The following is a 15,121-nucleotide window of genomic DNA, read 5'->3' on the forward strand; positions in this document are numbered from 1 at the left end:
CTACTGAAAATGTCATTTGATTACATTACTTACTAAATCATACTGAATTTAATCAGTTTCAAAATTAAGATGTTCAGTTCTGAAAGTTGGCATTGCAATGACTCTTGGTCTTCTATGAAACCTGTAATAGTTGCAAGGTGTGGAGAGCTCTGGGCTACTCATCCTTTAATAACAGTCAAATGCTTAAGGAATTTTGCTCAGAATTTTGATGCATAATATTTGAAACTTATGTCCAAAATTGACTGGTATATGGTGTGCATGGCACATTATGGTGGAAGCTCATGACAGAAAAAAACAAAGTAAAACCACTTATGAACCATGATCCACAAAGGAAGAAGAGATCAGGGTACCCTAAGTCCCTTAAAGAGTATGTCATCAAAGATTTAAGGATATTATATAATGATCCAGCTTCTAAAGATGCTGTGGACCTCCAAGAAGACTGAGTAGCATCATAAGGACCAGGTCTTTGACACAGGGAATTTTGTAGGATACTGCCTATATTAAACTCTTTTAGTTAGGTATGTATCTCAGTGTGCCTATGCAAATTTCCTCTGTTGTTGAGCTGAATGTTATTATAGAAGATTTGTGATCTATATGTACCCTTTTAAAATTCCACTTAAATTTGATAACAAATATATTTAATTAAATATGGAATTAGACAAATATAACTATAAAAAGAAACAGCCTGAGATGGTGAGATATACACCATGTAAATGTGCTTGCTGCTGGCCTGCTGGCCTGCTGGCCTGAGTTCTGTCACAAGGCCCACATGGTGGAAGAAGAGAATTTACCCTGGAAGCTGAACTCTGACCTCTACATTGTAACAATGTCTTGCCCACACAAACAAATAAATAAATGTAAGAAATTAATGTAAAGAATTAAAAGTATTATAATTCCGATAAGATGTAGCCTGAAATTATATTTATTTTTATGAGATTATTTCATGAGAAAGTTTAGCAGAACTCTTATTACTGGGCATGTCTGGAGGAGAAAATTATAGATTTTTATCAAAGAGTAAATGATTGTACCCTTTGATGTATTTTGTTAAAACTACAGAGAAACTTCAAAACTCTGATGAGATATACCAAAATAGACTTAAATTAATAAATCAATGTGGATGAATAAGAATGATTAATACTGTCAAAATTTAGCTTTCCCTAAACTGTCTATAGAATTAGTGCAATCTTGATCAAAATCCTCACTTCATTTTGTGGATCCTGACAACTTTATCCTATAAGGTTATATTAGAACACAAAAGACGTAGAGTATGCAGTACAATATTGAAGGGGACCATATTTAAAAGACTAATGCTGTCCCATATAATACTATGAAAACACTGAAATTAAGACAGTATAGTATTGTGAACAAGTAAAAACTAAAAAGTGACATAAACACTGAACTTCTACTTGCCAAGGAAGCAAGGACAATATGATGGAAAAAAAATGCTGTTTAAAAAACCTGGTGAGCTGGAAAGATGGCTCAGTGGTTAAAAACGCTGACTGCTCTTCCAGAGGTCCTGAGTTCAAATCCCAGCAACCACATGGTGGCTCACAACCATCTATAATGAGATCTGATGCCCTCTTCTGGTGTGTCTGAAGACAGCTACAGTGTACTTATATATAATAAATAAATCTTTTTAAAAAATAAAAGTAAATAAAAAACAGGTATGGAACAGAGGGGAACTTGAAACAGATCACACACTTGTGTACGAAATTTAAAACTGTAAGAGCCCAAGAAAATAAGAAATTCTAGATAATGTGAATTTGGTAATTGTTTTTTGGCTATTATATCAGAGGCATGATTCTCAAAGGATCTGAGAGGCTAGCTAAGCTACATTAAAATGGAAAGCTCTCTGCTTTCTGAAAAATACCAGCAGGAAAGTGAAAAGGCAAGCCACATACTAGGCAAGAGGAAATGCTTGCAAAATGCATACCTAATGGAGGATTTTTATCTCAAGGATACAAAGGGCTCTTTACATTAAACAAAACACATTTTTGGTATGTATATGCATGTGTGTATGTATGTGTGGTATCAATGCATTGTACATGTATGTTTGTATGTGTATGGGTTTACATGTGTGCATAAATGTTGAGGCCAGAGATTGACACTAGATATATTCCTCAATCATGTTCCAGTTTGTACACTGAGGCAGGGTCTCTCACTTGAACCCAGAGCTTGCTTAAGCCTAGGGTCCTCTTTCTCTGTTGGAAGAGAGGAATGGAATGTTGAGCTATGGAATTACAGGAAAGCTGCCCAAGTGCTTTTACCCACTGAGCCATTTCCCCAACCCACTAAAGATTCTTCTAATAATTTGCTTTTAATTGTTTTCACTTTTATACAAACAAATGGGTTTCATTGTTGCATTTTCATAATAAATGCCAATATGTTCTTATTCATTGATTCTTTTCCTTTTGATGTCCCTTGTTTCCTCTGCTCTGTCTTGCTAGTTCCTGCTCTCCCCAAATAGCCCTACCACTCTGTTTTCATGTCATATGGTATCTGTTACATTTTCCCTTCTCTTAATATGTTTTTCCCCTTTAATGGTTCTCTTTTTATTTCAAAACCCATAAATATTTAAATGTGTATATATTTAAGTGCACAGTTCACATATGATAGAATATCTGCTGTATTTGACTTTCTTGGTTTATGTCATCTTGCTTAATATACTTTTTAGATTCATCCATTTGGTATTTCAAATTTTATTTCATTTTCTTATGGCTGAATAAAATATGATTTGTATATGTTGCACACTTTATTCACCCATCTGTCGATCAGCATTTAAGCCGGTCTTCATAGCTATTGTGAACTGAGAAACACAGGAAAAAAAACTGTAGTATATTGACTTCTGAAGATTTTAAACCAAGGGGAGGTGTATATTGGTTATAGTACAGTTCTACTTTAACTTTTTTCTGAGGAACCTCCACACTGACTTCCATAGTCTTGGTGGGACAAGGTTTTGTAGCCACAACAGTGTGAAAAGGTTTCTCTTTTCCATGACACTCTTGCCAGCATTCTGTTTTTTATTTACTTGATGTTAGCTATTCTGATTGGAGTGAGATAGAATCTTAAAGCAGTTTTAACTCAGGATTTTGAACACACTCTCAAATAGTTTTGGATTCACTGTGAAGAGGTGCCATGACTAAGGCAACTCTTATAAAGGCAAATATTTAATTGAGGCTGGCTTACAGTTTCAGTGGTTTAGTACATTCTTGTCATGGTGGGAAGCATGGCAGTGTGCAGACATATGGTATTAGATAAGGACCTGAGAGTTTTGCATCTTTTTTTTTCTTTTTTGAGACAGGGTTTCTCTGTGTAGCCCTGACTGTCCTGGAATGAGCTCTGTAGACCAGGCTGGCCTCGAACTCAGAAATCCGCCTGCCTCTGCCTCCCAAGTGCTGGGATTAAAGGCATGCGCCACCACTGCCTAGCCAGAGTTCTACATCTTGATCCACAGGCAGCAGGCAGTGAACTTGCTTGAACTTCTGATACCTCAAAGCTCATCCCCTACTCATGCATTTCTTCCAACCTGGCCAGACCTACTCCAACAAGTCCACACCTCCTAGTAGCACTCCTCCTTATGGGCCAAGCTTTCAAACACAGGAGTCTACAGGGGGCATTCTGATTGAAACCACCACAAATGCTTTGTGCTTTTATGGGTCTACTCAGGTATACAATCATGCTAAAGGCAAATGCTAGCTATTAGGTGGTGGAAGAACCAATTTATCGCTTTCTTCACACTGAGAGTATCAAAACTGAATTACAGGACACTTAATGGTGTCCATTGTAAATCTGGCTACCAGTAGGGAGAGATGTCCACATATTTTGCTCTAATAAATTATGTACTACAATCTTCAATCCCTGTTTTAACTCACTTTTGTACTTATTTTTGTAAGAGGGTCACTCAGTACAGCATTGGCTGCCCTGGAACTCACTGTACAGGCCACACTATACAGCGTGCTGACTCTGCTTTTGAGTGGTGAGATTAAAGGTATTTGAGCACGCCTGGCTTGAACTGACTATTAAGTAAGTGATATTCTATATTTGCATGGTATGAACCTCTGAAAAGAAGCTTTTTATGGCTATGAACAAAAAACTTCTGAAAGCAATCTGAATCTGCAGAGACAGACTGGCTCCTGAGAACTTCAGTACTGTGTAGGGATGTGAGAGTTGCAGTTCCAGAGACGAATTTCCTTATCTTGGGCTAATTTCTGACACTCAGAATAGCATTACTTGTCCCCAATATGTTACTAACATATTGTTAACTAGAATAAAATGTTTAAGAATCTATTGACTTAGCAGGCAACTAGGCAATTTCAAATGCTAAGAATGCCATCATATAGCTTCTTGAGCTTACAGAAAGCTTCCCCCATCTATCTATACTTACCTTTCTTATGTACCCACCAATGTTTTATAAACTTGCCATGATTTACGACTTTCTCTGCTCTGTAGAACTTTTAAAAACTTCATAAAATTGTGTCCATGTTGCAACATGCAGTTTAGAGTAACAAATCTGTGTTCATGGACCTTGGTTAGTTAAGATGTCTTCAGAGCCAACTCTCTCTTATTCCCTTTAAGATGAAGGCTATGGGTTTTGGGTTTTGCATTAACAGTAGGAAAAAGGTTAAAGGCAGATATGCTGATGCTTTAAAGACTCTTACCCGCAGATTTTGGCAATATGTAAAATATATATTTGATCCTCATTCTACTTCCTGGCAAAAAGCACTTAACCAGACTCTGCCATATCACACACACACACACACACACACACACACACACACACACACACATACACACACACACACACATACACTCACTCACTCACACACATTCTTTTAAAAATTTTATGCAACATAGTTTAGTCATATTCATTCTTCACTCCTCCTCTTAACTCCTCCCAGATCCACTCTTCACATCCAACATCATTTCTTTTTTGTTATAATCCAATTTGTACTCCCTATTTACTCATGGGCGTGGGGCCAGTCATAGGTTCTTGATCCAACCATCAGGGGCCACAGCATTAAAGAAAATGGACCCTTCCTCACCTAGAAACTATCAACTCTCTGTCAACAACTCCTCAATTAGATGTGGGGACTTGTGAGTCATACTCTCCTCTGAGATAGAATGTTCATTGGCTTGACTTTGTGCTGAGTTTGTACCTTTTATGTGTACCAATGAGATGACTTGTGGATGTGAGTTTATAGAGAACTTTAAAATGGGGGGCTCTCATCTTCACCCTCCAGTCTCATAGAATCCAGTCTCATGGTGCTGAAGTTGAACCAATCACCAACAGGCTGAATATATATTGTTATTCATATATAATGATTTTTAAACCCAACAGGACTGAGTGTAAACTAGCTTGTATGTCAGAACACTTGGGTCTTCCTGCAGTGTGAGGCACCTAAGATGCATTGACTATCTTAACACATTCCTACTTGTTCCTGTGCACTTTGCTCTTTGCTTTCATTATCTTTATCCTTTGTACTATTCCCTACCTAGGTCAAAATAAAGCCAGATGGGATCTGACAGATAAAGCTTCTTGGTTACAAGCACCTACCAACTGGTGATTTGCATCTGAAGTGGCCAGCTGTTTTGTGAGAGTGGAAGGAGCTCTCAACCTGTGGGATTTGAGACTCTCTCCAATTTGATTGTGTTAGAACTGATTGAATTATGGGACTCTTTCTTAGCTGGTGTCCCCTAAAAAAGTGTGGATAGTTGGAAGAGAGCCCCATACATTCTGATGAAGAGAATTAATTGCTGAGGGAGATATTGAAGTGTCAGGAAATCTGCACTTTAGCTCTGTTTTTTCCTCCCACCCGTGGTTTATTGCAGTTTTCCTTATGCAATTTTCATATTTTGTATAGCAAACACATTTTAAAAAGTTATTTAGCAACATTTAATATAACACAGAAGAGGAAAAGTAGTTTGGTCTGCAGTGTAATTCTTTACCTCAAGAATCTTTCTACTCTTCTGACAGAACATTAAAACTATATCTGAAATTAGTATCCTGTCCCGCTGTAAATACTTCATATCCCAGCATGGTCTGTGTTTGTTATTTTGTCCCTTTGCCACAAGGAAATAGCTGCCTGGAGTTCCATTACGTTGTCCATGTGATATGTTATAGATTATGGAGAATTTTATGACTCCTTTTGAGTATGGCAAAAAAATTGCCTACTTGTTATAAACGTCAGTTCTTGGGGGATATTTATAATGTGGTGTTTACTCACTGTAAATTCGCCCTTTCCTCTTTTGCCTGCAGATATACTTGGCAATAGTGTTTCATCACTTAAGCAATTTTCCATAAAATATCAGAAATAAATAAGGAGAGAAGGAAGAACATTCAAGTGAAATTTATTGAGTGTAATTATTTAAATGTATTGCAGAAGTGGAACTGGAAGAGAAAAAGATATTTTTTGAAAAAGAATAAGATGCTTCAAGGGAAATATGCAATGTGACATTTTAGTATAGATGGGAAAATAAAAATGAGAAATTTTAAAAATGGTAGCAATTAATGGTGCAACTTGTAATAATATACTTTATTCTTTAAAAATGCTAATTAGTGCACAAACGAGGCTAGGATGAGGCTGTAAGCCGGTTTTCATGACTACACTCTTCTCATCAAGCAATCAATCCCTTTTTAAGTCACTACCATAAAAGCACCCCTCACACAACAATCTACATGCTAAGGAGAAAAATGTGATGTTCTGATCCTGAAAGCAGTTTGCATACCCTCATCTTCATTCATTTCCACTCTTGAATACTGATTTTGTCAAGCTATACATTTAATTCTGGAGCAAACAGTCTAGAAGTTTCTCAGATACACAAAACCTCTATGATAAAATATAGTTATGTATATTATTATATAATATATATTATTTTATATAATATATATATTATTTTATATAATATATATTATTTTTTTCTTACTTGAATCCTGTGGGTTCAGGTAAAATAATGTAGAATGTTTTTGAGAAAGCAGGGCATATTGGCATATGTCTGTAATCCTAGCATGTGGCAAGCATTGGCTATATAGAAAAATGTCTTACAAACAAAAATGTATGTGGGTTTTCTGACTGTGGAGTTTTTGTTTATTGATTTTTTGTGTGTATGGTGTATGTGTATGTGCATATATGGTACATGGTGGCTAGTGAAAGAAAGTGCATGTCATGTTCTATCACTTAAAATAGGTGATAAGAATCTCTTCTTGAAACTGGAGCTAAGCTGTTCAGTAACTCGAAACCCCAGTATGCCTTCTGCCTTGGCTTCCCAACCTCTCCCCCAATTCAGGCGTTATAGATATGTGTGTGGTTGTGTCTGGCTTTTTACATAGGTGCTGGGTGTTGAACTTACTTTCTTTCTTTTTTTTTTTCCAAGACATGGTTTCTCTCTGTAGCCTTGGCTGTCCTGGAATTCACTCTGTAGACCAGGCTGGCCTTGAACTCAGAAATCTGCCTACCTCTGCCTCCCAAGTGCTGGGATTAAAGGTGTGCGCCACCACTGCCCTGCTGAACTTACTTTCTAATGCTTCTCATGCTTGGGAAACAAATGCTGTTACCCACTAAACTATCTCTCCAGCCAAATGTGTGGAGTTTTCTATTGAGAGTTTTATTGGCCTAATGTTGTAGTGTTTGTTGTTAACTCTGTTGTAAATTTTAATGGATGTGAAAAAGGGGTTGAGGATGACATGCCATACATTTCTAAACTTCAAGGGTTGTGAAATGATTGTCTCATTAAGGTCATTGTGCTTCCATAAAGTAGAAATGGAACTAATGAATAGCTATATAGGGTTACCGTTTTAGTTCATAGGAAAAAAACCTTAACATGTAGCATGTGTGAGGTGGGTAACAAGAACAGATGCTTCTCCAGGTCCTTCTCTGTGCTTCAGACCTCAGTTTGTGCAACCAAATGTTGGGAATGGTACAGCATCAAGAGAATTTGTCTTCAGCTAGACAGCTGTGCAATGTTGAAATCACCTAGACTAGGTATTCATGTTTATGTTTATATTAAATACTGGAAGAGATATACTCTACCAATCTTTGTGACCAATAATTCTATCTTACACTCATAAGTTTTGAGAAAACCTTATTACTAAAGTAATTTATGGGAAATACCAAAATTAATTTTTCAAGTTTCTTTTCCTAAGACTACCATCATATCCCTCCCATAAATCCTTCACTTTGAAATCTTAATAGATTTCTAATGTTCTTTTTCTACCGCAAATACTGAAATGCAAATATGGCAACTAATAGGATTCCTGGGTCATATAATGTTTGATGCTAATTATTTCTATCAAAAAAAATGGTCTGACTATGTAGTCACTTTCTGTGTTTGTATCACTAGAATCATATCTTTTGTGTGATTTTCAACTTCAGAAAAGCAAAACAATTACATAATTATTTAATAACTCAAAAACAATAAACAGTCAAGTGATTTAATGACCAAATATTGACAATGCACGTTGTGTGCAATGCTGCAAGTACTATCCAGACATTGTGGTTGAAGGAGCTAGGGAAAGGACCCAAGGAGCTGAAGGGTTTGCAGCCCCTTAGGAGGAACAACAATATGAACTAACTAGTACCCTCAGAGCTCCCAGGGTCTCAACCACCAACCAAAGAGCACACATGGTGGGACTCATGGCTTCAGCTGCATATGTAGCAGAGATTGGCCTAGCTAGTCATCAATGGGAGGAGAGGCCCTGTGAAGGTTCTATGCCACAGTGTAGGGGAATGCCAGGGCCTGGAAGCAGGAGAGGGTGGGTTGGTGAGTAGGGGGAGGGGGAGGAAACAGGGTTTTTTGTTTGTTGTTTTTGGTTTTCTTATTTTTATTTTATTTTATTTCTTTTAATTTTTTGGAGGGGAAACTGGAGAAGGAAAATCATATTACATGTAAATAAAGAAAATATCTAATAAAAAGAGTTGTCTTATTCTAAATTTTAAAGGAAGTGATTTTGGATTTTCTTCATTTAGTTTGTCAGATCTGAGTTTTTCACATATATGTTTCATTATGTTGCAGTATGGCCTTTCAGTGATTAAAATACTCAGGGATCTTTTTTTTTTTTAAATCATGAAGGACTATTCAAGACTACTGAATGTTTTTCTGTATGTATTGACATGATTATATGATTTTGTCCTCATTCTGGCTAGTGAGGATATTAATTTCTATATGTAGACAATCTCTCATCATGGTGAATAACCTTATTTATATACTTTCTGATTCAGTATACTAGAATTTTATACATTTTCCCATTTCTGTTCATTGCAAATACTGACTCATAGTTTTATTTTTGTTTCTGGTAGGAGTTGTGCTTCTGTCCATATCTGGTATTGGGGTAATATTAGTTTTGTAGACTGAGTATGGAAGCCTACACTATTTCAACTTTAAAAAATAATAATATTTGTATATAGTTTAATCTTTTAATGTTATAGTTTAATAGTTTAATTTATATCTTTGAATTCCCAGTATTTTTTGATTAACAGGTTAATTTGTTTATTTTCATTCTTATTAGTCTTCTGAGAATTTTTTACAGTGTGTTTTGGTCATATGTACTGTCTAACTTCTCCAAAATATACCCACCTTTCCTACCCACCCAACTTAGAACTTGCTTGCTTCTCTTCCTTCCTTCTTTCCTTCCTTCCTTCTTTTCATCTTTTCTTCCTTCCTTCCTTCTTTCTTTCCTTCCTTTCTGCTTTTTAAAAATAACTCAGATAACTCAAGTCCAATTTGTGCTTCTCATACAATCTTCAATGGGTAGTCTTCTACTGAAACATGATTGATTTGGCAGGAGCTATACTCTTAAAGAAAACTGAAACCTTTCTCTCCTAACAGCTATTGATTACCAATAGCTCCTAGGCTAGGTGTGGGACTTTGTGCTCAGCTCTACTCTGCATGTTGGGATTTGACATGGCTTAAGCTTTCACAGGTCTTGTTCAGGCTGTCATAATTGCTCTGAGTTCAGATGTATTGCCATGCTGTGCCCAAACAACAGTTTACTTAGAGTTGTCTACTACCCCTGACTCTTACACTCTTTCTACCCCTGTTCTGCAATGATTCTTGTCTTAGGAGGAGGGGTTATGATATAAATGCCACAACTAGGCTTGAGTATTCTTTAATTTATTATTCTCTGAACCTTGACTAATTTGGTGTTTGTGCTATTTGCCATTGATTACAAAAGAAAGTGGTTCTGATGAAAGTTTACTGATGAACTAATCTATGGGCATAACAATAAATCATTAGGAGTCCACTTAATACTATGCCACTTTGGCAGAGCAATAGTAGTAGATTAATCCTCTAGAGCCTTTGGCCTCTGTAGCCACAGCTTCTTGGTCTAATAATGGCCCCTGTAGCCACAACTTCTTGGCCGTAATAACTGTACCAGATATGGGTTTCATTTTGTGGAATGGGACTTAAATCTAATCAGGAAGTACTTGGATACTCCCATAATGTTTATGCCACTATTATACCAGTGAACATGTGATTCTAGGAAAATTTACTACTGTAGCTCTGGTTGTCAGCTGGATAAGACTGATGATTTCTTTGCCTTCCATGAGCATGCATACTACCTCCAAGAACTATGAAACTAGCCAGTCGGAATGTAGTTTCCAAATCATTCAAGTGTTTCTACCATCCATGTTCTGATATCTTCAGCAATATGTTCTTACAATCAGGTTTTAAGGATGACCTATAGAATTAGCAATATTAGCCTATATTGTTTAGGAGGTCTGTGGGACCTCACTGACAAACCATTCCAAAGAGATAACCCATCCCCAACACTGGTTTTTTTTATTTGTTAGCTTGTGGTATATAGCAGAGGTATTGCCAAGCCATTGTAGGTTACTCCATAATTTGAAGAGAAATGATATTATTTGTTTTTTAAAAATATGTTTGGTCCAATATCAAAAATGTGTTATAAGTAAGAGGGTAGTTAGAAGCTGCCTCTGTGTGATAGTGAATAAGGAGAGCAGGATAAACAAACAACAAAATAACCAAACCATATAAACAAAAACCATTTCCCTCTGAATTACCTGTGCTACTTGTAATAGGTCTGAGGCAATGGTAGCTGCCATGGAGGTAGGATCCACTTTTAGATGTAGGCATGGTATAAATGGCAACTTGGAGAAAGACTGACCTGGTTGTGGAGACATAAGAGGTTCTACATATATTAGGGCTGGAGAGTAGGCCAGAGAACCATTGGGTGTAGGCATGGGACCACAAAGCAGAAATTCTGAGAATGAACAGGCTGAGAAGGCCATGCCCCTACCTCTGGCTTGGCATATGACAACAGAGGGACATAAGAAGTGTGGTGCATTGAGAACACTTTATACCAGTGAGTAGGAATATCCTCAGGCAAAAACCAAGAAGTTGTAAGGGGAAGAAAAATCTGTCCAGAAAAAGAGCATCCAGGCTCAAAGGTGAACAGAAAACATAGGTAGGCTCTTTACACCATCTCAGAGCTTGGGCTACAGAAAACCCCAGGTAAAAAATATAGATTCTGCAGCGTACCAGAGATGATGTTGGGTTATAATTGCAAGCAGGGAGGCGGCTGGTGTCTCAGGGAATTCCTACAGAACATAGAGGCCACCACCAGGAACATTCTTAGCAGGATGAACGTATAGACTTAACTGGAATTATTAAGCATATTGGCTTCTCTCCACACCTGCCCAGTCTTAGAAAACAAGCAAGGAAGTAGGGAAAGCTACCTTCAGAACAACAAGAGAAGAACTATTGGCTGATGCTCTATGTTCTATTTCAACACATTTATTTATTTATATTTATACTCTTGAACTTCATTGGCTTGGTTGTTTTGGACGAGCTTCTGTCTCATCAGAATATGCTCATATGACTTTGTTATCTTTTTCTGTGCTTACTTTATTTTCTCTGTTAACTCTCACATGTTAACCCATGTACTTTCTCTCTCATTCATACTTTATTACCCCATTTCCATGTTTTTCATTCCTTCCTTCCATTAATAATTACTTCCTTAATTACTAATACCTAAGTATCTCTAAAAACTATAAACTGAATTATTCTCAATCATTTTTGTAAAAAAGTTTTTGATGAAAAATGTTTCCAAAGTCCAAGGCTTTCACTGGTGAAGAGACAGTGCATGTGTGTGTGTGTGTGTGTGTGTGTGTGTGTGTGTGTGTGTGTGTGTGTGTGTGTGTGTGTGTATGTGTATGTGTTCTGTTGGGGGCTGAGTGGAGGTGCCCTATGCATCATGTGTGTGGCTTCTCTTCCTTCTAGGATCTGGCCCAGAACTCAAAACCATTCTCTGTAAGATTTTGGTTTAAGCAAATGCTCAGAGATGGCAGAGGGATGCATTATAAGGGCCTCTAAGAGTGAGCACTAAGAGGTCAACCAGTTAGTCCCCTCTGAGCGGAGACCATCCCTCAGAATGCCACTCTGCTGCTGATATGAGTCCTGGAATGCTTCAGAGGAGGATTCATGATGAGCAGGCCTCTTCAGTTTTAGTTTTATAAGGAAGTACTTTCCAAGTAGGCAAAGGCCACAGTTTGGAGACAAGCATACTTTAGCAGACAAAGAAGTGTAGGCTTTGGGGTTGTTAAATCCCACAACTGAGGGGGTCTTATGAGACTTCCCATTGTCTAACAGTCAGCCTGGCCCATCTGCCTTTTGGGGTGGGGCGCTTGAGCTCTGAGAAGTCCCAGGGAATGTTGGCCAGGGGAGGGAGGTCTAGGTAGAAAAATCGGCCAGAAGTACCCCCTCTTCACCTGAAGGACTGATCATGCAGTCAGCAAAAAGAATAGGATTTATGCCTTGTTGGGATTAAATATAAACAATCGGGGAAAGATTCTATCCATTCCTACTATATCTGGCTGAACACTGGCCTCAGCCCCACTCTATCTAAATTGTAAACTCTGGGAAGCTCTGCCCCCTGCTGGCTTTCCAGAATGGACAGAACGAAGCTCCAGAGAGAAATGGCATTGTTTTTGTTTGTTTGTTTGGTTGGTTTGGTTTGGTTTTGAGACAGGGTTTCTCTGTGTAGCCCTGGCTCTTCTGGAACTCACTCTGTAGACCAGGCTGACCTCGAACTCAGAAATCCACCTGCCTCTGCCTCCCAAGTGCTGGGATTAAAGGCATGCACCACCACTGCCCGGCGAGAAATGGCATTGTTGACAGGTGAAAAGCCAGGTCTCCCAAGCCAGGACTGAGCTGGGAGTCTACACATAATAGACTTTCCAGCCATTCCTTCCCACAGTAATCATAATAGTGTGTGGTGCATATACTATAACTTCCATGTTAGAAATCTTAGTGAATAACGTATAAGTTTCATCTAACAGTCATTTAGGTTTGCTTAGAGTAGCAGAGGATGGTTTCCTGAACCTTCCTAGGTTATCAGGTGAGGAACCGAAAAGATTTAGGGTTCTTTCCCTTCAGATAAAATATTTATCCTGCTTGTCCCTGGAAGCCAAGTCACCCCTTTCTGATGCTCATGGGTACAGAGTTCTCCCTGGTACCCAGATGTACTGTTTCCTGACGTCTCTCTGGAGACTCTGAGGCCCATGGTTTCACAGTTGCAGAAGGAGGAGTCTTAGGCCTGGCCAATCATTTAAGGGAAAACAGGCACTTAGACTGGAAGCCACCCCCCCCACCACGGTGGCTCTTCTGGGCAGTTGCTCTTTAGAGGGAATACCGTCTCAGGCTGGAGGGATACCGTCTCAGGCTTGTGAGTTGTTTCTTGTCCGGAGAGAGGTGAGATTTTGTTGTGAGGGCTGGACTCCGGTCAATAGGAAAGGAGTCCTAGCCTTGGGCATATTAAAGGGAGGCCCTTGGGGTGGGCTTGGAACCTTTTTCTTCCCCAAACATATTGTGGGTGCTAAAGTATTGCCTGTCCCAGCAGTTAGTCCCTAGGAGGCTTTCTGCTGCATAGAAGCTCTTTGCTTTAATGCCGACTCACCTCTTCCCAGATACCGGGAGTCCCAGAGAGGCAAAGCTTTTTGGGAGGACTTTGGACTTCTGTCAGTGGGGAGAGGGGGCCCAATCTTGTGCTAGAAGACTGATATAAGCATGGGAGACCTGTCCTCTTTGAGAGAAATAGGGGACATTTATCCTATTTGGATTGACAGTTTTTAGGAGGCTCCAGCCTGGTTGGGTTCCATGTGTACTGTTTACAGCTTTCCATGGGGGTTGGGCCCTTCAGGGGAGTTGAGGCTGTCTGGAAAGAGATTGGACTTAGGTCAGCCTTGAGAAATGTCACGAGGATATGGAGAACTCTGAGGAAAGGTTGGAAGCCCTTCCCCCTCCTTGCTACCCATTAATTATGATGCCTTATCCTGTTTGTCTCGGAGGTACTAGGCAGGGTTGTCATAATCCTTCCAAAGGGAGCTGAGGCTTTTGGAAGCAGGCTGTACACGGGTTACAGAAAAGGAATCCCAGTTTCACGTAGAGGTATCTGCCCAGAGGTATCGCGGACAGATGTCCACAGGAAGTTCCAGGCCCCGTTAAGATAGTATCATTCTGAGGATATCATCTTATTCCAGGAACTGGGAGATATAGAAAGCTTAGCTCTACTTATCATTAGTGGCTCCAGGTAGGGTCATGGTTTACATCATCCCCAAATTCCATGTTGAGAGTCCAAGGGAGGTGAGGCATTTTGAGTTGGCTACACTCAGATAAGTAGAGAAGTCCTGGACTTGATGGGGGAAACTGTAGAGGGAAAACTGAAAACCTTCCTTTCCTGATAGATACTGGGGTAATGGTATTATCTGTTCATGGGTTACCCCTAGGATGCTTTAGGAAAAGCTTTGGACTTGTAGGCCATACCATTTTATGGGTTTCATCCTGGAAGGTTGAGAGAAGGGAGTTTCCTGAAGAGACTCTATGGCATCTGGAAAGGGAGGATTTGGTGTTGGGTCTTGCACAATTAGGATGCACTACAGTGAAGGAAGAATAGAACTTCTTTCCCAGAGGTGTTGAAGGGTCCTGGCTGTTAGCGCTGAGAGTTATTATTGGATATGGAGGAGCCCCAAGGACCTTACCTCCACTCAGCAGAGGGAGGTGAGCCGCTCCTGCCAGACAATAAAATGAAAACCTGGATGAGAAGTGACAGGGCTTCTGATTATAGGTGTGGAGAGCCTCAGCCCTGCTTTCCCCTTGCTGTTATCCT

This window comes from Mastomys coucha, chromosome X, assembly GCF_008632895.1.
Source record: "Mastomys coucha isolate ucsf_1 chromosome X, UCSF_Mcou_1, whole genome shotgun sequence".
Classification (NCBI taxonomy): domain Eukaryota; kingdom Metazoa; phylum Chordata; class Mammalia; order Rodentia; family Muridae; genus Mastomys; species Mastomys coucha.